The 25,609-nt window shown below is 36.3% G+C and overlaps 1 protein-coding gene across 5 annotated transcripts in view; it reads right to left on the reverse strand.

The window, feature by feature from the left end:
• Positions 1-9,259: 9,259 nt before the first annotated feature.
• The window catches only part of LOC110671695 (protein sym-1), a 54,780-nt gene continuing 38,430 nt past the window's right edge, over positions 9,260-25,609 (reverse strand). For all 5 annotated transcript variants that reach the window (XR_009148934.1, XR_009148928.1, XR_009148931.1 and 2 more), the window contains one exon: positions 9,260-9,557. The gene's annotated coding sequence lies outside the window, so the exon portion shown is untranslated. The remainder of the gene's footprint in view (positions 9,558-25,609) is intronic.

Below are 25,609 nucleotides of genomic sequence, written 5' to 3' on the forward strand. Positions count from 1 at the left end.
AAAGTTGACACATGGCATAAACTTATTTAAAAGAGACAAATGGGCTGAAAAATGAAAGAAAAATCAGAACTTCTTCTTCTTCTTTCTTCTTTGCCATGAACCTCCACCATAGTCACCCATTTGCAAGCTTTTCAAAGCTTGATTTTCCCTAGCTTCCACACCACAAAACCCTAACCTAGCAACACAAAAAAGTGTTCTTACACCTTGAGATTCTTTTGCGAGCTAAAAGAAAAGGAAAGAAAGAAATCTATCAAGTGGAGAAACTTCACTCCCTAAAGGTTAGTGACCTAACCTTAATTTTTACTTTGAATACATGTTTAAGGACTTGAATGAGTGTAAATTACAAAGGAAATTTGTTAAATACCACTTGTATGCCATCCCTTATTTTCGGTAGCCATGGTTAGGGTTTGATTGTGATGAGTTTAATGAAGTTAAAAGGTTATTATGGCTACCCTTAATATGCATCTTGTACGTGGATTGAAGAAATGCAATGATAATGCATGAATTGTAATGTGTGAGTTAGGGTTTGGGGTGGAAAATGAGACCTTGACTATGTGATGATGAAAGTAGGTTTTAATGGTCAATTAATGACCATTTGGTTCTGTTTGAATCAAAAATGGAGTGAATTGTGTAGTGGGATTTGGGGTTGGAGTGGCTGCCCTTGGTGACCTGCTGGACTAGACATGAGTCCAGCAGGTTTGGGCAGCAATAACTTGAATTGTAGAGGTTCAATTGGTACAAGGCTAATTAGAAATGAAACTAGACACATAATGGCACAACTTTGGTGAAGAAACCATGCCCAGAAAACCAAACCAAGTAGACCAAAAGCTTGCCCTAATCCGGGTGATCTGCAGTCTGCCTGGGCAAAATGACCAAATGAACAGTGTTTGGTCATTTGGCCATAACTCAGTGTAGAAAGGTCCAATTGACCTAAAATTTTACCAGCAACAAGCTGAGATATATACCAACAACTTTCATGAAGAAACCTAACCCAAATTATGGCCAGAACATATTCAACAAGTGAGTTGCAGTCACTATTCCTAACACTATATATTTGGTCAGTCCAGAAATTCTGGACAAAATTTCAATCCGGCCAGTTGTGGTTTTTGGGCCATAACTAGAGCTACAAAACTCTAAATGGAGTGATTCAAAAAAGGAAATGCAACTAGACAAAATAAGGAACAACTTTTATGTTAATCAGTTTGCCAAATTCCCACTACAAAAATGACTAATGGAACAGTAAAGACGAAGCATGAAAATTGAAAATTATGTCCAATTAGCATTAAGCTTAGAAATGGTATTGGCAACCAATGCCAACAAGTTTAAAATGCAAAATGTGGTATGTTGATGATATTAGAACCAATGTACCTATTGCCTATGCAAAAGTCAACATTTTTGTTGACCAATGAATGGAATAGTAACACTAAAACTTAAATTTCAAAAATTGTGAAACTTAAAAGTGTAAAATACCCTAGTATACATAACAAGATTGGTTTGGATAGCTTGACATGCCAATAGGGTTCTGTTAGCAGTACTGCATACTGCATATGGCTTCATGCCATTCTGTGTTTCATGGCTCCATGCCATTCTGTGTTTCATGGCTCCCATGCCATTCTGTGACATAATAGCCTTTGGCTATGTTATTTGAGTTGATATACTTGGGTTTTAACCCTGATAATTATTACAGCTTATTAGCTGTTCTGTTGCACACCGAGAGACACAATGTGACCAATGGTGTGATGGTCCGAGGTACTTAGTACCCAGTGCCAGTTTACCCATTTATCCAGTCCAGTCAACTAGTATGGGTTACTCGGGCAATGATAATAAACCTTAACAAATTTTAATTGAATAATACTGTAAATAATACCAGAAATTAAGTCTACCTAAAAATGAAATCATACATTCTGCATAATTATTTTATTTTATTTTATATTGTCACCACTAAACAAAATTGCTTAGCGCGTCGCTTTTGCCACGCGATTCTATCGAGACCTAGCTGGGAGCCAGAGACATCGACGGTGAGCCTTCAGAGCTGCATCCGGAGTCTAGAGTCACTTCACATCTGCACTGCATATGGTAGGACATTAGGACTATGGGTGGCTCTTTTGTATTTTGCATTTTGTATTAGTTTGGATTGTAACTATAAACTCTTGTAATTATGTATTAATGTAAATATATGAAATTTCATATTATTGAAATTTTCTGAATAATGTATGTTGATAACTGAAATGTTGAGAATTATTTATGAATATGCTTCAAGTGATGAAGTGAACAGAAAAGTTTTGAAAATAGTATTGTGATTTGAGATTGAGATTTTGAGATTGACTTGAAATGTGTATAATAGAGTTTGGATCTGGAAATTATATTGGAAGTGTTTTTAAACAGGTTCAGAAGAATTGTTTTTCCAATTTATAGCCGGCACTCTGCCGAATTTTTTATAAAATTTGTGAAAAAATTCAGATTTATCAAAATTGAAAATAAATGAATAAAAAGGGATAAATTGTGATAGAAACATAAATTAGTGTTCCGGCACACTTAGTGTTATAACTTGCTCGGCTACACTGTAGACGGGTAAGGGGTGTCACACATTTTTTCTCTAGTCGGTAGCTTATGGTAAGGGGGAAGATTAATGAACTTCTCCTTCAGCAAAAAATCGAAAATATCCTCTGTTTTGCCAGTATCAAAGGCATACTGAAGGGGCATATTTGAAGCAGATTGTGTCTTTCTCTATGGAGTTGGCTTATTTGGAACACCTAAAGTAGGACACACACGGGTATCAGTAGTTACCAAGTCAGCTATCATAAGTTCATGGTTATTTGCCTCTTAGTAGTAGGTCCCCATTGATTTTCTCTTTCGGTGTGACTCTTCCACCAGCAACTCCTCGTACCCAGCCACTTTGGCAGCAAGTTCATAAAAGTCCTTGAACTCCATTCCCTAAAACTTATTCCTTAGCTTGATGTCCAGTCCCTGCTAAGCCATCTTCACATACTCGGTCTCTGGTAAGAACACCTTGCACCTGTTCCTCATCTTATTGAATCAAGCAATGAAAGCATTAACTGATTCTCCTCCTCTATATGTAATTCTTAACAGTTTAGCAACACATACTTATGGCTCAGCTCTAAAGAACTGGGTATGAAACAACCTCTCTATTTCCTACCAAGAATAAATAGAGTTTCTAAGAATGGTAGAGCACCAAGTAAAAGTAAGACCAGTAAGAGAGTTTGGAAATAATCTCAGTTTGTAACTGGCAAAATTCTTATAATTCGCCAATTCGACACATTGGATGGTGAACCTTGCTATGTGTTCTAGAGTCCATTGTCCATCCTCCCCCAATAAGAAACTGAAGTCAGGGATGTGGTACCCTCTTGGATACCCGTTCTCCCTATTGATGAAATCAGGTCAGCCAATTTTTCTAAGGCCTAGACCATACAGCTCTTGCACAACATCTCTAACAACATCCATAATCACCTAATGTGACGAACCGACCCGAGAAAGCGGTCTGATGAGGGCGGGGAGTGGCTTAAGAGAGTAAACTCCTTACAGGCTTCTAGGATGGTGAGGCTACCTGGGGTAGTGGAATGCGGGGCACAAAAATGAATCGAATCATACATTGAAATGGGGAAAACTAATCACTAAAAGCGCCTTTTGGTGAAATGGCCTGGAGAGTTGGAAGAACTCCATGGTTAAGCGTGCTCGCTTGAGAGAAATCTTAGGATGGGTGACCACCTGGGAAGTTATCCATTCCACCTATGGGACAAAACCATGAGGCTCAGGATGGGATGGGTCAAAGCGGACAATTCCTCTAGTGGTTGGAGCAGAGATGTTACAGATGATATCAGAGTTGAACCCCCCATAGTAGATGTGTAGTTCAAGGACGAACCATGTGACACCCCTTACCCGACTACAGTGTAGCCGAGCAAGTTATGCCACTCAGTGTGCCGGAGTACTCTATTTTATCTAATTGCATTACAGTTCTTGATTTATTTATTCAAAAACTTTATTGAAGATTTAGGCTATTTTTACTTTTATCAAAATCTAACTAAATTGGAAATTTCAAAAATTTTAACGATAATCCGATAAAGTGTCGGCTGTAATTTGGACTAACGGTTCTTCTGAACCTGCCAAAGACAATTTCAATATATACTCAATTTCTCAAACTTAATAGTCTCAAAAATTTTCAAACATAATGTATCTCAATACAAGATCAGTTTCTCGAAATCTCATTAGATTTTCAATATCTCAATATTCACAAGTATAATCTCATTATAACTCAAATTCAATTCACATACTAAAATACTTACTTTGAATAGCTTCCATAATTCATAGGTTAATTACATGAGTTTATTTTGTACAAGATATACAAATAATTTACAATGTGCTAGGAATGAACAATATATATAACATGTATAAAATGAGCCCTATCTACATGCATTCTTGAGGAGGTGACAATCTTGAACTCTTCGACACTTCGCAGATCTGGACTCCAAAAATCTCGATCGACAGATCTCTGGTTTTACCTTCAGATACTGCGAGGAAGCAATTACATCGCGCTAAGCATTTACGCTTAGTGGTGCAATAATATAACCGTAAATAATATATACAAGTAAAGAAAGAAATAAATGATAATTCGGATACTCAAGAATTAATTTAATTTGGTATGGTATTTCTAGTATCAACGATCTTATATACTAGTTTGTTCCTCTTTGGAAGTGCTTAGTTTATAACTTTTCAGAATACTAGCGGTATATAATTTATTCTATCCGTATTGTATTTCAAGTCCTGCATTTCTCGCAATTTATATTTTTGTTATGTTTCTTTTGCTAATCTCTTTTGCTTATTCATTCAATACTTAATTTAATTGTACTGGATTTTCATTATACTTAACTTAACTTAGTTGCCTGAATTGAATAATACTTTAATTGACTGCCCAAGTAACCTATACTAGACGATCGGATCGATAACGGGTCGTTGGCACCGACACCGCGGTGCCTCGGTCATCATACCATGGGACGCAGAACGTCAACCATGTATGCAGTCAGTATGGCTAAAAAGCCATGATATCACATAATCGGGCATAAAAGCCATGCATACGGGCACAAAAGCCATGAATACGGGCATAAAGCTATGAATACAGGCATAAAGCCTTTCGCAGTACTGCTAAAACAATACCCTATTGGCATGCCAAACTATCCAAACCAATCTTGTTAGGTATACTAGGGTATTTGATATTTTAAAATGTTAATATATTGTGCTTTATGACTTCATTATTTTATGATAAATTTCAATCATAATTCATACATTCATTTGATCATTTATATGATCACAATTCACATCAATTATTCTTTTATACCATTGTACTCAAAATACTTCTCCTCTTTACAATAATGAGAACTAATGTCTCATTCATACATTAATATGGTTTATTTATCCATTCATTATGTTATTCATATTGATCACAATTCTAAACAATGGTTCACATGTACCATTGTATTCAAAACATTTTTCCTTTCTTATTTATACATTCAAGAATCTACTTAAGTAATTACAAATTTTATATTTCAAGTTGAGTTACTAATATTTTATGAATTCCATTTGTGATGGGCATATATGCCCTAACTATCTATTCACATCAATTAGGTGACTTATTTTTCATGTTTCAAGTAATCCATGAATATTTCATGGATTTCAAATTTATGGCCTAAATTTCTTTTTAACAATTTTGATTAGGATGCATAGTCCATATTTGTCATACAATTCTAAGCATTTAAGCTTAGAATTGGTTTTAGGTCTTCATCTTAATTTACTAATCATTTTGATTACTATTCACCTTACTAGTCAACCAAAATGTTGACCTTTTTATACTTAATGGATATATTAATTCTTATTACACCAAGATCCCACATTTTGAGTTTTACATTTGCTAGTATTAATTGCCAATTGCAATTTAAAGTCCCTTAGATGCATTTCTAATTTCAAATTTTGAATTTCAAGTTTTGGTGTCACTATTCATTTCATTAGTCAACTAAAATGTTGACTTTTGCATAAACAATAGGTACATTGGTTTTAATACTCCCAACATACCACATTTTGTATTCAAAACTTGTTGGTTTTGGTCACTTTCTCAAAGCTTAGGTCATTTTGGCAAAATTGCCAATTTTTGGTTTTGGTGACACTATTCACCTCATTGGTCAACAAAAATGTTGACTTTTGCATAGAAAATATGTACATTGACTTTGGCACTTCAAACATACCACATTTTTCATTTAAAACTTGTTGGCATTAAGCATTAATACCATTTCTAAGCTTAAACCAAGAGAAGCAAAATTTTCAATTTTGCTAACTCAACTTTACTATTCCATTGGGCACTATTGCGGTAGGAATTTGAGGAAATGGTAAACATGAAAGTTGTTCCTTATTTTGTCTAGTTGAATTTCTTTTTTTGAATCACTCCATTTGGAGTTTTGTATCTCAAGTTATGGCCAAAATAAGTTTACTGTTCACGTGCACTGTTCATGCCGCACTTTTGGGTTTTGGCAGATTTTGGTCCAACTTTGATCAGTAATTTGATCAAGTTAAGTTCATAATTTGGTCTAACTTTCTACATATGAAATGTTCTACTATGCCTTAGGTTTCCATCGGTTCAAGAATCGCCTAAATCCGAGTTTTCTAGAGAGAGTTATAGCCATCCAAACATTATTGCTCAAATGAAAATCTGCAGAGTTGCAGGTTTAAACAGTAACTGTGACTGTCATTTGAGTTAGGTTCTGGTCATAATTTGGGGTAGGTTTCTTCATGAAAGTTGTTTGTTTATGTCTTAACTTGTTGCTGTAAAAATTTCAGGTCAATTGACTATATCTACAGTGAGTTATGGCCAAAGGAACAGTTACTGTTCATTTGGTCATTTCTGCAGGTGCTGTTGCAGGGTGTCCGGATTGAGGCCAACTTTTGGTCCTCTTGCTTTGGTCTTTTGGGCATGGTTTCTTCAGCAAAAATGTGCCATTATAAGCCTAGTTTCATGTCCAATTGGTCAAACATCAATTGGACTAACACAGCCCAAGTTATGGCAGTCCAAGTGGACTGAATTTTCAGTCACTCTGCTGCACTAATTGGGCAGCCTTCCATTTCAGTTTTGCCATGCATTAACTCACTTCAAATTATGATTAACTTGCCTTAAATGGTCACTAATTGACCACTAGAATGTCCATTAATCATTTAAACACAATATCTCCAATTTTCATACTAACCCTAATTGATCAAATCTCATTCTCATACAAACTCAAAAAATTCAACTCCATTAAACTCCAATTCATATATATGCATTAATTGACATTAATATACCAACTTAATTGCAATTAAACCATCAATACTCTAACCCTCTCTTGGCTGCCACCATTCATACATACTCCTACATAAGTGTTTTATTCAATTTCTTAACAATTTCTTATTCACTTGAACTTCCTAACATGGAATAAAAAGAAAAATGTAAGAGTTAGCACTAACCTTTTTTTTTTAGCAGAATTTTTCCAAGCAATTCCTTCACTTTCTTGGCTTTTCTTGGCTGCCAAACACTCCTACAAGGTGTGGGGGTAATTTTTATTGAAGGGATCTAGGGTTTTTGGTGCAAGATAAGCAAGGTTTCCAAGCTTGGAAGCTTGAACTATGGTGGAAACCCTCTCCTCTCTTTCTCTACGTTTTGGCTGCCCAAGGATGAAGATGGGAGTGCAGATTTGGTCTTTCATTTTGTCTCTTTTTAATTAGTTTTTATCTCTTTTAATTTGGCTTGTTGGGTTGTGATTGGTGGAAGCCTTCCAAATGACATCAAGTGATGTCATATTTAGGTTTTTCTTTCATTTTCTTTTCTTCTTTTCTCTACTCATTTTCACTTTAATTTTTAGTAATATTTATTCATATTTTAGATCATAATAATTATTTACTTAACTGGACAAGTCGGTCAAAAATTGTCTCTGAAGGCGAAATGACCAAAATGCCCTCCGTTTGGCTTAACGGGTCAAAATTGTCTGTACCGATTGAAAAATTTTTCTAAATATTTTCTTGGCATTCTAATGCCATAGGAACCTCAATGACCCTTCTCTGGAGTCCCAAAAATTATTTTATAATTTTTTACCCCGGGTCTAGGGCTCCTCGTTGCGAGAACCGCAACTTCCCTCTGGGTTACCCATCGTTTGGGCACCGGCTCATTTGACTTAGTTGTATTTCATTTCTAAAATTTTTACTAAATTTTTCTTATTAGTATTTGAGTTAATTATGGTTTTTCACTTTAGTTTAAATATTTTTTCGGACATTCTAGCTGTCCGGACCGACACTGGTCACTGGAACAGTAGAATGTACAGAATTGCTACCGGGAGGATGTTACAAACCAAGCAGAAACTAGTGGAGCTGTGATGACCCAACCCGGAAAAGCGGTCTGATGAGGGTGGGGAGTGGCTTAAGAGAGTAAAGTCTCAACAGGCTTCTAGGATGGCGAGGCTACACAGCATAGTGGAATACGGAGCATAGGAATGAATCGAATCATACATTGAAATGGGGGAAACTAGAGGTGCCTTTTGGTGAAATTGCCTGGAGAGTTGGAAGAACTCTAGAATTAAGCGTGCTCGCTTGAGAGAAATCCTAGGATGGGTGACCTCCTGGAAAGTTCTCCATTCCACCTATGAGATAAAACCGTGAGGCTCAAGATGAGATGGGCCAAGGAGGACAATTCGTCTAGTGATTAGAGCAGGGTGTTACACTTGGGGCGTAACTGGAATGGTAGGAACTGTACCAATGTGCTGGTGCTGGCTAAGGTATCTGCATAGTAGGCACTATAACTCCTCTGAAATTGTTATACCCCGAGACAAAAGAGCCAAAGGTCACCTGGGGCATATGCATCTGCTCTGCTTGAAAGCTGGTACCACTTGAGGACCTACAACTGCTTATGCATCATAAATACTAGTATGAGTACCCGGCTTAGTGTTACTGAAAACTTGAGTGGGAACAACAGTTTTGTGACACCCCTTACCCATCTATAGTGTAACCGAGCAAGATATGTCACACAGTATGCCGGAGCACCAATTCATATTTCTATTACAATTTACCTTTTTTAACTCATTTATTCACAATTTTTTATTAATCTAAATTTTTCACAAATTTTATAGAAAATTTGGCAGAATGCCAACTGTAAATTGAAAAAACAGTTCTTCTGAATTTGTTAAAAACACTTCCAATATAATCATAATTTCAATCTCAGTCAACCACCAACATCTTTCCATAATTTCTCAAATGATATCAATATTTCAAACATTCAATTAGTTCATATCATACTCAACTCCATAAGAAATACTCAAATTATTAGTGAACATGGTTCATAAATAATTACATCAAAAGCATAATTACATGAGTTTAAAATATACATAACAAAAGTTTACAAATACAAAAGACCAAAAGTAGCCTAATGTCCTACCAATGCACTGCAAATGTGAGGTGACTCTGGACTCTGTGTACAGATCTGAAAACTCACCCGGTATGAGGTCTACTGGACTCCCCAACTATGTCTCCAGTACCTGCGCATGGCAAAAGCGACGCGCTAAGCAATTCTGCTTAGTGGTGACAATAGAAAATAAAATAACTAAAATAACATAAATATGCAGAATGTATGTTTACATTTAAGATCGACTTAATTTTTGGCATTTATTGCAGTATTATTCGATTAAAATTTGGAAAGATTTATTATCATTGCATGAGTAACCCATACTAGTCGACTGGACTGAATAAACGGGTAAACTGGCACTGAGTACTAAGTACCTCGGACCATCACACCATCGGTCACATTGTGTCTCCCAGTGTATAACAAAACAACAAATAAGCTGTAATAATTATCAGGGATACAACCCAAGCATAATAACTCAATCAACATAGCCAAAGGCTATTTTATCACTGAATGGCACGTGAGGCCATAAAACACAGAATGACATGAAGTCATATGCAGTACTGCTAACAGAACTCTATTGGCATGCCAACCTATCCAAACCAATCTTGTTAGGTGTACTAGGGCATGTTACATTCATAATTTATATAATTCTTGAAATTTATGTTTAGGTGTTACTATTCATTTCATTAGTCAACAAAAATATTGACTTTTGCATAGACAATACGTACATTGGTTTTAATACTCCCAACATACCATATTTTGCATTCTAAAATTGTTGGTGTTGGTTGTCAATACCATTTCTAAGCTTAATATTAATTGTTCAAAATTTTCAGATTTCAAGTTTTGTATTTACTGTTCCATTAGTTATTTTTACAGTAGAAATTTGGCAAAGTTGTCAACATGAAAGTTGTTCTTTTTTGTGTCTAGTTACATTTCTTTTTTTGAATCACTCCATTTGGAGTTTTTTAGCTCAAGTTATGGCCTAAATACCATGACTAGCCAGATTGCCAACTTCCCAGATTTTCTGAACTGACCAATCTATAGTGTTTTGTGCAGTGACTGCAGGTCACCTTTTGAACTTGTTATGGTCAAAATTTGGGTTAGGTTTCTTTATGAAAGTTGTAGGTCTATGTCTCAGCTATTATCTGGTAAAATTTCAGGTCAATTGGACCTTTCTACACTGAGTTATGACCAAATGAATAAACACTGTTCATTTAGTCATTTTGCCCAGACAGAATGCAGGTCACCCGGATTAGGGCAATCTTTAGGTCAACTTGTTTTGGTTTTCTGAGCATGATTTCTTCACCAAAGTTGTGCCATTATGTGTCTAGTTTCATGTCCAATTAGCCTTGCACTAATTGAACCTCTACAACTCCAGTTATTGCTACCCAAACTTGCTGGACTCATACCCAATCCTGTAGGTCACCAAGGGCAGCCACACCAACTTCAATTTCCACTAAACCAACCACCTCATTTCTTATTCATACATAACCAAATGGTCACTAATTGACCATTAAAACCTACTTTCACCAGTACATGATCAAAGTCTCAATTTCATCCCAAACCCCAACTCAACTATCTCAAAACATGCATTTAACTTGCATTTCATTATTCCACTTAAGAGACTAATACTAAAGGCAGCCATACTACCATTTTAGTTCCATGAAATCATCAAAACCTTATCACATCCAAAGCTGCCGAAAAAAGTGGGATGGGCATACACATGATATTTATTAAATTTCTTTGTAAATTTATACTCAATCATACTCCTTCAACATGAATTGAAAGAGAAAAGGCAAGTTAAGTCACTAACCTCTAATGGAGTGAATTTCAAACTTGCTAAAGTTCTTCCATTACACTTCCTTTTGCTCCCAAGAGCTTCACCAAGATGAAATACCAAGGTTTTATGTTGCTAAGTTAGGGTTTTGTTGAGAGAGGACTAAGGGAAGGGAGCTTTGAAGGGCATTTTGGACATTTTACCTTCAGAGATGATTTTTGACCAACTTGTCCATTTAAGTAAGTGAGATTCATGTCCTAAAATATAAATAAATATTGCTAAAAATTTAATTAAAAATGATAAAAGAAAGAAGAAAAAGAAATAAAAGCAAATGAAAAATTAAAACTAAATTATTACATAAGCATGATGAAAGAATGATGCAATTAAAATGTTTAGCCAATCACAATTAAACAAACACATATAAAGAGATAAAAACAAATCAAATAAAGGAAGAAAAATTATCATCTTCTTTCTTGGAACTCCATGGCCGAAACCCATTCTTTGCTCTCTTCTTCCATTTTCACTTGCTTAAGCTTACGAAACCCTAATTTCTTTCCATATTTTTCATAAGTCTCAATATTAAAAATTACCCTAGAACCTGATAAGGTGATTGGCTGCCAAGAAAGTTAAGGAAAATTGAAGTTTGGCTAAGAGAAAATTATGCCCTACTAAAGTTAGTGCTAAATCTCACTGCTCTCTCTCTTTATTCTATATTAAGAGTTTAAATTGAGTTAGAAATTGCAAGAAAATGAAACAAAATACCATAAATTTTCGGTAGCCATGAAAGAATTTAGGGTTTGATGATTTTGATGGAATTAATTGATTTATTAGTGTTGATGATGAGTGTATGAGATGCATAAATTGATTGGTATGTATTGGATGCAATTAGGGGTTGTGAGGGTTAGGGTTTTGTAAATAAATTGAGGATTTTATGTTTTGATGCTTAATTGGTGTTCTAATGGTCAATTAGTGACCATTTGGCATGATTTTATCATAAAATGAAGTTGATTGTGGCATTGAATTAGGAATTAGAGATGCCTCCCATTTGTTGGATATTCTAGACATTGAGTCCAGTGGGTTTGGGCAGCCATAAGTTGTCTTGTGTAGCTTCAATTGGTGTAAGGTCAATTGAAAGTGAAACTAGGGACATAATGCCACATTTTTCATGAAGAGATCCTGCCCAGAAAACTAACCTAAAGTGACCTAAAAATTACTTAAATCCGGGTAACCAAAATTTGGACCTAGAAAAATGACCATATGAACAATGATTGTTCAAATGGCCATAACTTTGTATAAAGAGGTCCAAATGACCTGATTTTTGAACCCATGAAAAGCTTAGATATAACAGAATAACTTTCATGAAGAACAGAAACCCAAATTCTAACCATAACCTAATCAAATTGCTAACCAAAATTTGCCCGAAAATTCTGGTTAATGACCCATTCGGCTAGTTATGATAAAAATGTCATAACTTGAGCTACAAAACTCCAAATGTAGTAATTCAAAAAGAGAAATAAAGTAGAGACATTAAGGAATAACTTTGATGAAGAAAGTTTAACCAAATTTCCACTGTAGATAGGTCCACTGGAATAGTAAACTTAGGTGACCAAAACTGAAATTTTAAAAATACATCTAGGGAACTTTGAATTGCAATTGGCAACCAATGCCAACAAATTTGTAACCCAAAATGTGATATGACCATGTGTTTAGAAATGGTATACCTGTTAATTATGAAAAAGTCAACATTTTATATGAATAGTAATGTGAATAGTAAATACAATGACACAAAATGCAAGAACTAAATTGTTAGAGGAAATTAAAGTATTAAAATTTGAAATCCATGAAATGTTCATGGATTACTTAGAATAGAAATGGTAATTCACCTAAATAACTTAATGAACACTTAAATTATGTGAATAGGTAGTTAGGATTTGTACTCCCATCACACATGAAACTCATAATACATAAGTAATACAACTTGAAATATGAAAAGAAATTAACATGAATGGATTGTCAAAGGTATAAATGAGATGAAGTTATCATTAAGACTTATGTCTCTATTATAAATAGAATAATAATACTTTGTACAATAATTGGTACATGAGATATAATAATGTGAATGATAACTAATATAAATATTGTAATGATTAAATGAATCACATGGATGTGTGAATGGGCTAGTCGTTCTCATCATGAGAGAACAAAAAATTTTTCGATGTATTGATGTGAATTGCAATTAACATAAATGATATGATGAATGCATAAATTATGTAGAAATGAGATTTAGAGATTTATGCTTCTACAATAAATAGAATTAAAATACTATAAATTATAAGTGGAACTTATAATGAAATAATAAAACATATTAATACTTAATGATACTAATCTACTCATGTGTTGCCTAGACATGTATTTCAGATTGGATATGTAACACCCTCACTGTAGGTAGTCTGTACATTCTACTGTTCTAACGATTAATGTCTGTTCGAACAGCCAGAATGTCTAAAACTACGCTTAAACTATTGTGAGGAAACATAAATTGATGGAATAAATGTTAAGAAAATACAAGAAAAATTAAGAGAAAATAAAGGAAATGAAATGTAACTAAGTTAAATGAGCCGAGGTTCCGGCAATGAGTGACCGTACCGGGAAGTCACTACGAAGTCAGTTGCCAACCCTAAACTTGCGAGGAACCCTGTGAAATAATTTTCGGACTTAATTAAAGGTTTACTAAGGTATAAATGACATTACAAGTGTCAAAGAAAATTTAAGAAAATTTATTAATCGGTGTAGACCAAAAATAACCTGACAAGCATAAGGAAGGGCATTTTGATTATTTTAACCCCAGCGTTGAATTTTGACCTAAATGTCAATTAAAATAAAAGAGATTAAAACACATAAAATAAATTAAATTGTGAATATATGAATAGAAAATGGAAAAAGAAAGAAAATCAAATATAAGTATATGAGTTATTACTCAGCAGGTTAAGGCTGAGCATAAGGTTTCATCAGGGTTGTTGCAACCCATATCTATACCAGAGTGGAAATGGGACCGCATCACCATGGATTTTGTCACCGGGTTGCCATTGACATAGAAGAAGCATGATACCATTGGGTGATTATGGACAGACTAACAAAATCAGCTCATTTCTTACCTATCAGAACCGATTACTCATTGGAAAAATTAGCAGAAATCTACATAGCTGAGGTAATAGGATTACATGGAGTGCCAACATCAATCATATCTGACTGAGACCCGAGGTTTACTTCGAGGTTTTGGAAGAAGTTACAGGAGTCGTTAGGCACTCAGCTACACTTAAGCACGGCTTTTCATCCCCAGACGGATGAACAGTCTGAAAGGGTGATTCAGGTAACCCTTAGAACTTAGTAAATTGTTATAAATGTTAGAAGATCGATAATAATGACATGAAATGAATTACATGATAGGTGCTGGAAGACATGCTTCAGAGCTGTATCATTGACTTTGAAGGAAGTTGAGAAAATATCTTCCCTTAGTAGAGTTTGCTTACAACAACAGCTACTAAGCCAGCATAAAGATGGCTCCATATGAAACACTATATGGGAGGAAAAAGTGAAGCTAATCAGAGACAACTTGAAAGTCACCTCAGACAGACATAAGTCATATGCCGACTTGAGGAGAAAAGACATGGAGTATGAGATTAGCGATAAGATATTTCTCAATGTATTACCTTGGAAGAAAGTGTTAAGATTCGGTAAGAAGGGTAAATTAAGCCCTAGGTTTATTGATCCATATGATGTTATTGAACGTGTGGGTCCAGTAGCCTACAGGCTAGCTTTACCATCTGAGCTGGACAAGATTTACAATGTGTTCCATGTGTCGATGCTCAGGAGATACAGATCAGATCCTTCACATGTCATCTCAGCAGAAGAGATAATTATACAATCTGATTTGACATATAAAGAAGAACCAAACAGAATCTTAGCACGGGAGATTAAAGAACTCAAAAATAAAAGGATCCCATTGGTGAAAATCCTGTGGAGACACCACAACACAGAAGAAGCAACATGGGAGAGCGAGGAGACGATGAGGCAGCAGTTCCCTCAGCTCTTCACATCAGGTAAATTTCGAGGACCAAATTTTTATTTAGAGGGGAAGAATTGTAAGGCCCTCACTGTAGGTAATCCGTACATTCTATTATTCCGATGATTAATGTCTATTCGGACAATCAGAATGTCTGGAACTACACTTAAACTATAGTGAGAAGACATAAATTGATGAAATAAATATTAAGAAAATACAAGAAAAATTAAGAGAAAATAAAGGAAATGAAATGCAACTAGGTGAAATGAGCCGAGATTCCGGCGATGGGTGACCGTAATGGGAAGTCAGTGCAAAGTCAGTTGCTGACCCCAGACCGGCGAGGAACCTTAGGAAATAATTTTCGGGACTTCAATAAAGGTTTAATAAGGTATAAATGACATTAAAAATGTCAAAGAAAATTCAAGAAAATTTATTAATCTGTACAGACCAGAAATAACCTAACAAGCATAAGGAATGGCATTTTGTTCATTTCAACCCCAGAGTTGAATTTTGACCTAAATGTTAATTAAAATAAGAGAGATTAAAACACATAAAATAAATTAAATTGTAAATATATGAATAGAAAATAGGAAAAGAAAGAAAGAAAATCAAATATAAATATATGAGTTATTACTAAGCATGATGCAAATATTACATCATTAATATTTTATGTAGTTTACCATAGGATATATATAAGCATAAGATGACAAAAATTCAACCACTCAAAGTCATCTTCCTTCTAAACCTCCCATGGCCGAAATTCTCTCCAAACCACTCCCACCATTTTCAAGCTTTTGAGCTTGATTTTCTCCCCTTTCTCACCATGTTTTCCGTAAATCCCTTCAATAAAAATTGTCTCCACACCATAAGGAAGCTCTAGGCAACCACAAGAAGTAGAAATTTTAGAGTTTTCACAAGTTGAATAAGTGTCCATATAAGGTTAGTGCATAATTTCTCTTTCTTTATTCACTAAACCTTTGAATTGAGGTTGAGATGAGTTAATATTGCATGAAAAATTAAGAAAACAATGGGTTTGTGAAGGACCAAAAATTCGACAGCTTTGGGATCTTTAAGGGTTTGATGATTTTGATTCACCTAAACTTGATTTGATGAATGGAAATGCATTGAAAGTTATATTGTTTGAGATTGAAAATTTGAGTTAGGGTTTTGACCTAACTATTGGACATTTTGTGTAATTACTGAAATTTGACTTTGTTGAGATGAATTGATGATATTTAGAAGTGCCATGTATGTCAAATTATAATTTGGGAGATTGGAGGAAATGATTTGGGAGTGTACATTTTTCATGCAGGTTTGGGACTCTATAAGTCCAGTGTGTGTTTTGAGCCATAACTGAATTTGTGTTGTTCCAATTGGTATGAGGCCAATTGGAAGTGAAATTAGATCAAAATACTCCATTTTTCCTGAAGAAACCATGCCCATATTCTATCCATAACTTGACCAATTTATTGTTCCAATTCGGCTGACCATATAATAAACCCAGAAAAATGATCAAATGAACAGCACACATTCATTTGATCATAACTCCCTCTAGACAAATCCAAATGACCTGAATTTTATACCATTGGAAAGCTTAGACATAGTACTACAACTTTCATGAAGAACACAGAGCCCAGAAATACCTTTAACCAAACTAAATTGCTGACCCAATTTATGTCACAAAACTGTCCAAAACCATACTGTCCAAAATTTGCTGGACATAGGCTTACCTGACTAGTTTTGACCAAAAAATCTACAAAAATCCAAATGCAATGAAACTAGTGGTAAAATTTCCACAAGACATAAATCTACAATATTGGTATTTTGACCAAAACCCAAAAATTAAGGAAACTATGTCACTTAGCTAGGTCAAGTTAGCATACAAATTATGGAAATTGCCTAAGTGACCACTTGACCCCATAACAGTCTTTTAGTCATATCTCCCACTAGGAAACTCTAATTGGGATGAGTCATACTGTTCTGGAAACCTAAGAAACAGGGCTCTAACTTTATTTCAAACACTTTCCTCAAATTATGAATGTAAAAACCCTAAAAGTTGAGTCAAAGCTACTAACCTAAACTAAAATCCTGTTGGCACAGGGTACACGAGTTTAGGCTAGTGATTTAACTATAATTAATTTTACAAAACTCGAAAAATTGCAGTTCAAAATTTTGAGTGACCATACTCAAAAAATTGCAATTCATAATTCTGAGAAACCATAAGATATAAGGCAACAATCATTTCTATGAAGAACACTAAGCCTAAAAGTCGCTACAACATGTTCAATTAATTAGATAAATCTAAGTCCAAAAGTTGCCTAGTTAAGGAACCTGAATTAGGAAATGAACCAGTTATGGTTATTTGATCATAACTTGAGTTCTAGACATCCAAATGACATGATTCAAAAGAGAAAATAAAGACAAGACATAGGGGGAACAACTTCCATGAAGGAAGTGTAGCCAAACAGTGGCCACAAATTGATCAAATTGATAGGTAAAGTTAAGACATTAAAATTTAACCTATAGAAAGGTTCATAAGACAAATTATTTTATGGTAATTGATCCTAATATGTTGCTAAACACTAAATTACATGAAATAGGTATGTAAGACCCACTTTCCCACTACAAATTGACATAAAATTCTAATAAGTAATTGATAATGCTTAATTGCTCAAAGTAAACTTAAGCTTAAATATATAGCTTGGATCGATTGGTATACCAATTAGGGACTGCTGATAGCAGTACTGCCTGCATGAATAATCATTGATTGACAAAATATGTCTGATAAGATTGTTCTACAGGCTATATGCTTGCCCATTGGCCATTGTGCTTAATTTTATTTCTGGCTTTAAAAGCCTGCCTGTTGGCCTTGTGCCTGACATGACAGTTGTATACAGGGTAAACATATGGTTGTCTAATCAATATACTCTCGTATATCCAGCACTTATAGTCTGTAATAGGTTACTTGAGCACTGATATGATTTTAAAAAGATTGAAAATGAAATAAATGCATAGATAAGATCCTGATAAATAAATTGATCCCAAAGTTAAATAAATCTGTAAATACTTAGAATTTATGAAATTTTCCTGAATTATTATTTTTAATTATTTTGTTATTTTTCTTTAAAATTATGCACCACTAAGCAATTCGTTTAGCACGTTGATTTTCCTTCGCATAGGTACTGGAGATCAGACACAGCCACAGCAGCAGCAGTAGTATTCTGACGTAGATTTGACCAGATCTGCCACAGTCCAGAGTCACCTCAGCATTTTATATTTTGTTATTAGGCCCATGTATTAGACTTAGTATTTTGGTTTATTGTATATAAACTTCATTTAGTTATATTTTGTGTTGTAAATAAAATTTATAAATTTTTGTATATGAATTTCCACATGCAGGAAATATATCTTTTTCTTGAAATTACATGAGAATTTGTGAATGACATGATATATAAGGAAATGAGTAGAATATGATTATGTTGACAGGTAAATATTAGAACCCGCCAAGTGCTAATAAAACGGAGGAGGCTCTACTCAGATCTCCACAAAAATAAATTGTAAATAAAAAAAAAATTTCGCACATGAATAAATGATATTTAAAATTAACAATGGACAGGACAAGATAAGATAGGATGTTCTGGCACCGAATGTGGCACGTTTTGCTCGGCTACACTATAGACAGGTAAGGGGTGTCACATTTAGTGGTATTAGAGCAGAAGTTTAGGTGGTCCTAGACCTAGATAGATAGTGTGCATAACATGCATGGGCCTTTAATTAGGAGTCGAGATGACACTAATACAGATTTATTCTTTGTCTATTTTATAGGATCGATGACATCTGATCCTTCAGAGCACGGATCTCCTAGACCGATCGAGGAGGAGGTAGAGAGTCACGCACCCGTACCTGCTCCTAGTCGGGAGCGAAGCAACAGAGTCGAGTCATCTTTGGGGTGCTGCGGGTAGAGCATAATAGGCCTTCTTGGAACAGATGACACAGCTACTCCGTCAGGTCACTAGAGCTATTTCCTAGCCACAACCACCTCCACCTCCACAGCCATAGCCACCGCCACCACCACCTGTAAGCCACCATCACCCCTACAGCCGCAACTTGTACAAAGGTCCCCATTAGAGAGACTACGGAAATATGGGGCAGTTGATTTTAAGGGTAAGAAAGAATATGATCCAACTGCCGCAGATTATTGGCTGGAAAGGACAGAGAGAGTATTGCAGTAGCTACACTGCACCCCAGAGCAGCAGTTAGAGTGTGCTCTGTCACTACTTCAGGAAGATGCATATCAATGGTGGGTGACAGTTTCGAGAGTGATACAGCCTGCACAGATCACCTGAAATTTCTTTTTTGCGGAGTTTAGGAAGAAATACATCAGCCATATATACTTAGAGGCCAGAAGAAGAGAATTCCTGGTGTTTGCTGGTTTTTCAACCACTGCAAGAGCACGGATCGCTAACAAGTAATAAAGTGATGAGTGAAGTATCATTCCATGAGAAATTTAATTAGCAAGTACCAGGTTACACGGAAATTTTGACTGTTTAGGCAACCGAATATAGATGGAGAATGAGTCAAAATCTATTTTAGATGCTAAAAGTAATTTTTGAATTAAAATATTTATAAAAAGCAATTCCAGAATTAAGATTTCACATTGCAACCTTACTATGGATTTTAATCTTCCCTATTCATCGGATTGAGAATAATTGCTTTGATGGAAATTAATCTAGGATATCCTAAGTCCTCTCTCAAGGCACTTAAAGTGTATTTTAATTAACCTAAATCCTACTTTCGTGGTGATCAAATTTATTAAAACCCTTTAAGATCTATGATTAATTTTGGGGCTCCACAAAGGTCATCAGCCTATCTCTAGGTTAGATTTCCTAAGTTCAAGATCTCGATTTTTTAATATTAATCTTCACCTTTCAATCCTTTAATTAATATCTGTAATCAATACTAAGTGGGTACCAACACATATCATACATTAAAATCACAAGAAATTGAATCAAAGAACTAAACTCAAATCCAATAAATAAAACTCAATATTTGTTCATAATAACAATTACAAATGTTACTTTCCTAATTCCAGAATAAAGGAATTACTCACTCATGGTGAGTTCAACAAACATAGAGAAAATAAAATAAAAGAGCATAAAGAGTCCGTTTAGAAAAATAGAACAAAATAACCGAAGAGGAATGATTGCAGTCTTGATCCTTGCGGAACTTCAGCTGAGGATTTCCCTTTCTGTGATGGTGTTCTACTCTTCAAGACGGCTGCGGAGGATGCAAGTACGAAAAATGAAAACCCTTCTGAAAAACTCCAAATAGCTCTGCAAAAAGGTTGAACTAAAAAGAAGAGCCCCCTCTGTTGTCATTTTCTGCTTTTATTTATAATAGCTAGTCTAGGGTTAAGTCTTTAGAATCCCAAAAGCATCAGGAGTCTGTTTGGAGTGTGTAAACAGGAGCTGAAATTCAGATTAGGAAACTAGCTGCCGCATAGTACACGGCTCGTGTGTCACTACACGGCCCAGGGCCGTGTAACTTACTGGAGCTGAATGGTTGCATCTTGCATTGGCATAGGAGTTTAGACGGGTCTGCGTTGGGTACACGAGTCTAGTTACACGGCTCGTGTTCTTCTGTTTGTGGAGAATTCTTCAAGCTTGAGCCCAGCAGAGACTTAGTGAGACTTAGTGGATATGCATTGGAGATAATGCCCATAGAGGTTGATAAATGCAGGAGGTTTGAAGACAGATTGAATGACAGCATCAGACTGATAGTTACATCTCACCACTTCACCGACTTCTCTTTGTTAGTAGCATCAGCTCTGGATGTGGAGAAAGTCAAAGATGAGGAGCAGTCCAGGAGGGACAAGCAACGTAAGAAAGGTTCTGGACAGGGCCAGTACGGTTCAGCAGCCATTGGTAGTAAGAAGCCCAAGGAGTCTTAGGGTCAGACTCAAGGTCGAGGTAAGAGGCAGAGATCTCGGTTTGCTCCGAGGTGAGGAGGATAGTCTGGTGCATCAATGGGTAGTTCTTTGGGTGCAGCTATACGGGGATCAACCCCAATACCAGCTTGTACACATTGCGAAAAGAGCCACCGAGGAGAGTGTAGACTATTGACTGGGGGATGCTTCAGATGTGGGTCTACGGATCACTTCTTGAAGGATTGTCCACAGAGGAGTGCTAGTGCTCCCACTGCTCCACTCCAGACAAAGAAGTCCACCCCGGTAGCACCGAGGGGTAGAAGACCTGTGAGGCCTGATACAGCTGGTCCATTCCAGAGGCCTACTGTAGAGACAGTCCAGAGACAGGAGGTCAGGGTAGCACCTCGTGCTTATGCTATGAGGGCTCAGGAGGAGCCAGATCTAGCAGATATCATTAGAGGTACATTTTCTCTTTATAACATGTTAGTAAGTGCACTGATTGATCCCGGCTCCACACATTCATACGTGTATATTACACCGCCAGTTGATAGAGGGGTACAGATAGAGGAGTTAGAGGAGGACATACAAGTTACTAACCCTTTAGGCCATAGTGTCATGGTGAAGAGGGTCTATAAGGGTTATCCTCTGAGGATACAGGGTTATGAGCTTCCAGCTGACTTGATTGAACTACCATTTCATAAGTTTGATGTGATACTGGGAATGGATTGGTTATCACATCATTTGGTGATGGTAGATTATCGGTTGAAGAGGATTTCATCACAGACAGCAGATGGAGATGAGATTACAGTGGTGGGTAAAGAAACAGGTTGTTTTTCTGCCACTATATCAGCCACAGCAGCCAGGAGATTGATGAGGAAAGGCTGTGAGGCTTTCTTAGCACATGTGTTTGACACTAGGAGGACTAGCCCGAGCTTACCAGACATTCCCACTGTATGTGATTTTCCGAATGTATTTCCAGAAGTGTTCCACCAGAAAGAAAGGTGAAGGCTGCTATAGAGGTTATGCCAGGTACTGCACCAATTTCCATTGCTCCATATAAGATGGCACCCACTGAACTGAGAGAGTTGAAAGTTCAATTACAGGAGCTACTTGATAAGGGCTTCATACGCCCAAGTGTGTCACCATGGGAAGCACCGGTACTATTTGTGAAAAAGAAAGATGGTACCCTCTGGCTTTGTATAGACTACCGGCAGCTGAATAAGGTGACCGTGAAAAACAAATATCCTTTACACGAATAAATGACTTGTTTGATCAACTGAAGGGAGCCAGTGTATTCTCCAAAATATATGTCAGATCAGGTTACCATCAGTTACGAGTAAAGGAAACAAATGTGCCAAAAACTGCTTTCAGGACCCAATATGGACACTATGAATTCCTAGTGATGCCATTTGGGCTGACAAATGCACCAGCGGCTTTCATAGACCTCATAAACCATATCTTTCATTCGTACTTAGATCGGTTCGTTGTGATCTTTATAGATGATATTCTGGTGAATTTTAAGAATCGAGAGGAGCATGATGAACACCTAAGAGTAATACAACAGACACTACGAGAAAAGCAGTTGCATGCAAAGTTGTCCAAGTGACTTCTGATTAGATGAGATATCATTCCTTGGGCACATTGTATTAGCAGATGGGATCAGGGTAGATCCAAACAAGATTGAAGCAGTAGTTGAATTGAAGCCTCCCAGAAATGTAACAGACGTCAGAAGCTTCTTGGGGTTAGCAGGATACTACAGGAGATTTGTGAAGGGATTTTCCCTTATAGCAGCCCCATTGATTAAGTTACTACATAAAAATGTCAAGTTTGATTAGAATGACAAGTGTCAAATCAGTTTTGAGAAACTAAAGGCTATGCTCACAGAAGCTCCAATGGTGATACAGCCAGAGTCAGGGAAAGACTATGTGATCTATAGTGATGCCTCTCACAATGGAATTGGCGGCAATAATATTTGCATTGAAGATATGGAGGCATTACCTATATGGTGAGAAGTGCTATATCTACAAGGATCACAAGAGTCTGAAGTACTTGCCAACCCAGAAGGAACTTAATCTGAGACAGAGGAGATGGATTGAATTCCTTAAGGATTATGACTGTGTGATCAACTATCATCCTAAAAAGGCAAATGTAGTGGATAACGCACTGAGCAGGAAGTCCATGATGACTTTGAGAGCACTAAATGTTCACTTGTCCTTCGTTCCAGATGGGACTATTTTAGCTAAGTTGTGTGTAAAGCCAAGTTTGCTACAGCAAATACAAGAAGCACAGATAAGGGATGAAAAGATGCTAACTGTTATGAGCAGAGTTAAAGAGGGCAAGGAGACTGGTTATGAGCTGAAAGGAGATGTGTGCCTGTATTATAAAGGCAGAATCTGTGTACCATGAGATGAGGAACTGAAGAAGAATATCCTAAAAGAGGCACACAGTAGCTTCCATGCTATGCACCCAGGAAGTACCAAGATGTATCATGACCTGAAGGCACAGTACTGGCGGCCTGGAATGAAAAAAGAGACTAATGATTTTGTGACCAGATGTCTGATATGACAGCAGGTTAAGGCTAGGCATCAGGTTCCATCAGGGTTGTTGCAACCCATATCTATACCAGAGTGGAAATGGGACTGCATCACCATGGATTTTGTCACCGGGTTACCATTGACACAGAAGAAGCATGATACCATCTGGGTGATTGTGGACAGACTAACAAAATCAGCTCATTTCTTACCTATCAGAACCGAGTACTCATTGAAAAAATTAGCAGAAATTTACATAGCTGAGGTAGTACGGTTACATGGAGTGCCAACATCAATCATATCTGACTGAAACCCGAGATTTACATCGAGGTTTTGAAAGAAGTTACAGGAGTCATTAGGCACTCAACTGCACTTCAGTACGGCTTTTCATCTCCAGACGAATGGACAGTCTGAAAAGGTGATTCAGGTAACCCTTAGAACTTAGTAAATTGTTATAAATGTTAGAAGATCGATAATAATGACATGAAATGAATTACATGATAGGTGCTAGAAGATATGCTTTGGAGCTGTATCATTGACTTTGAAGGAAGTTGGGACAAATATCTTTCCTTGGTAGAGTTTGCTTACAACAACAGCTACCAAGCCAGCATAAAGATAGCTCCATATGAAGCACTATATGGGAGGAGATACAGAACTCCCTTATGCTGGACCGAGATGGGTGAGGAAAAAGTAGTAGGCCCAGACCTGGTGAGACAAACAAAGAAAAAAGTGAAGCTAATCAGAGACAACTTGAAAGTCACCTCAGACAGACAGAAGTCATATGCTGACCTAAGGAGAAAGGACATAGAGTATAGATTGGCGATAAGGTGTTTCTCAAGGTATCACCTTAGTAGAAAGTGTTAAGATTCGGTAAGAAAGGTAAGTTAAGTCCTAGGTTTATTGGTCTATACGATGTCATTAAACGTGTGGGTCTAGTAGCCTATAAGCTAGCTTTACCACCTAAGCTGAACAAAATTCACAATGTGTTCCATGTGTCGATGTTCAGGAGATACATATCAGATCCTTCACATGTCATCTCAGCAGAAGAGATAATTGTACAATCTGATTTGACATATGAAGAAGAACCAATCAGAATCTTAGCACAGGAGGTCAAAGAACTCAAAAATAAGAGGATCCCATTGGTGAAAGTCCCGTGGAAACACAACAACACAGAAGAAGTAACATGGGAGAGCGAAGAGACGATGAGGCAGCAGTTTCCTCAGCTCTTCACATCAAGTAAATTTTGAGGACCAAATTTTTATTTAGAGGGGAAGAATTGTAACACCCTCACTGTAGATAGTCCGTACATTCTACTGTTCCGACGATTAATGTCTGTTCGGACAGCCAGAATATAACACCCTCACCGTAGGTAGTCTATACGTTCTACTATTCCAACGATTAACATCTGTTCAAACTGGTAGAATATCTAGAACTATACTTAAACTAGGGTGAGGAGACATACATTGATGAAATAAAGACTAAGAAAAATTAAGGAAAAATAAAAGAAATGAAATGCAACTAGGTTGAAGGAGCTGAAAACACAGCGATGGGTGATCGTATCAGGAAGTCACTGCATAGACAGTTGATGACCCCAGTTCCCCGAGAAACCCCAGAAAATAATTTTCGGGACGTAATTAAAGGTTTATTGAGGTACAAATGACATTAAAAATGTCAAAGAAAATTTAGTTATTAGTACAAGTAAAAATAAAAATGAAATAGACAATATAAAGTTAAAGGAACCGTCGGATCGGAAATTTAATCGGTATTACCAAAAAAAGTTCCAACTATAACCCGAAGAGGGGTATTTTGGTCATTTGACACTTTAAGTTGACATTTGACCTAAATATCTATTCAAAATGAGTGATAATAAAATTTTAAAAATCCCATG

Source organism: Hevea brasiliensis, chromosome 5 (genome assembly GCF_030052815.1).
Source record: "Hevea brasiliensis isolate MT/VB/25A 57/8 chromosome 5, ASM3005281v1, whole genome shotgun sequence".
In the NCBI taxonomy this organism is placed as follows: Eukaryota; Viridiplantae; Streptophyta; class Magnoliopsida; order Malpighiales; family Euphorbiaceae; genus Hevea; species Hevea brasiliensis.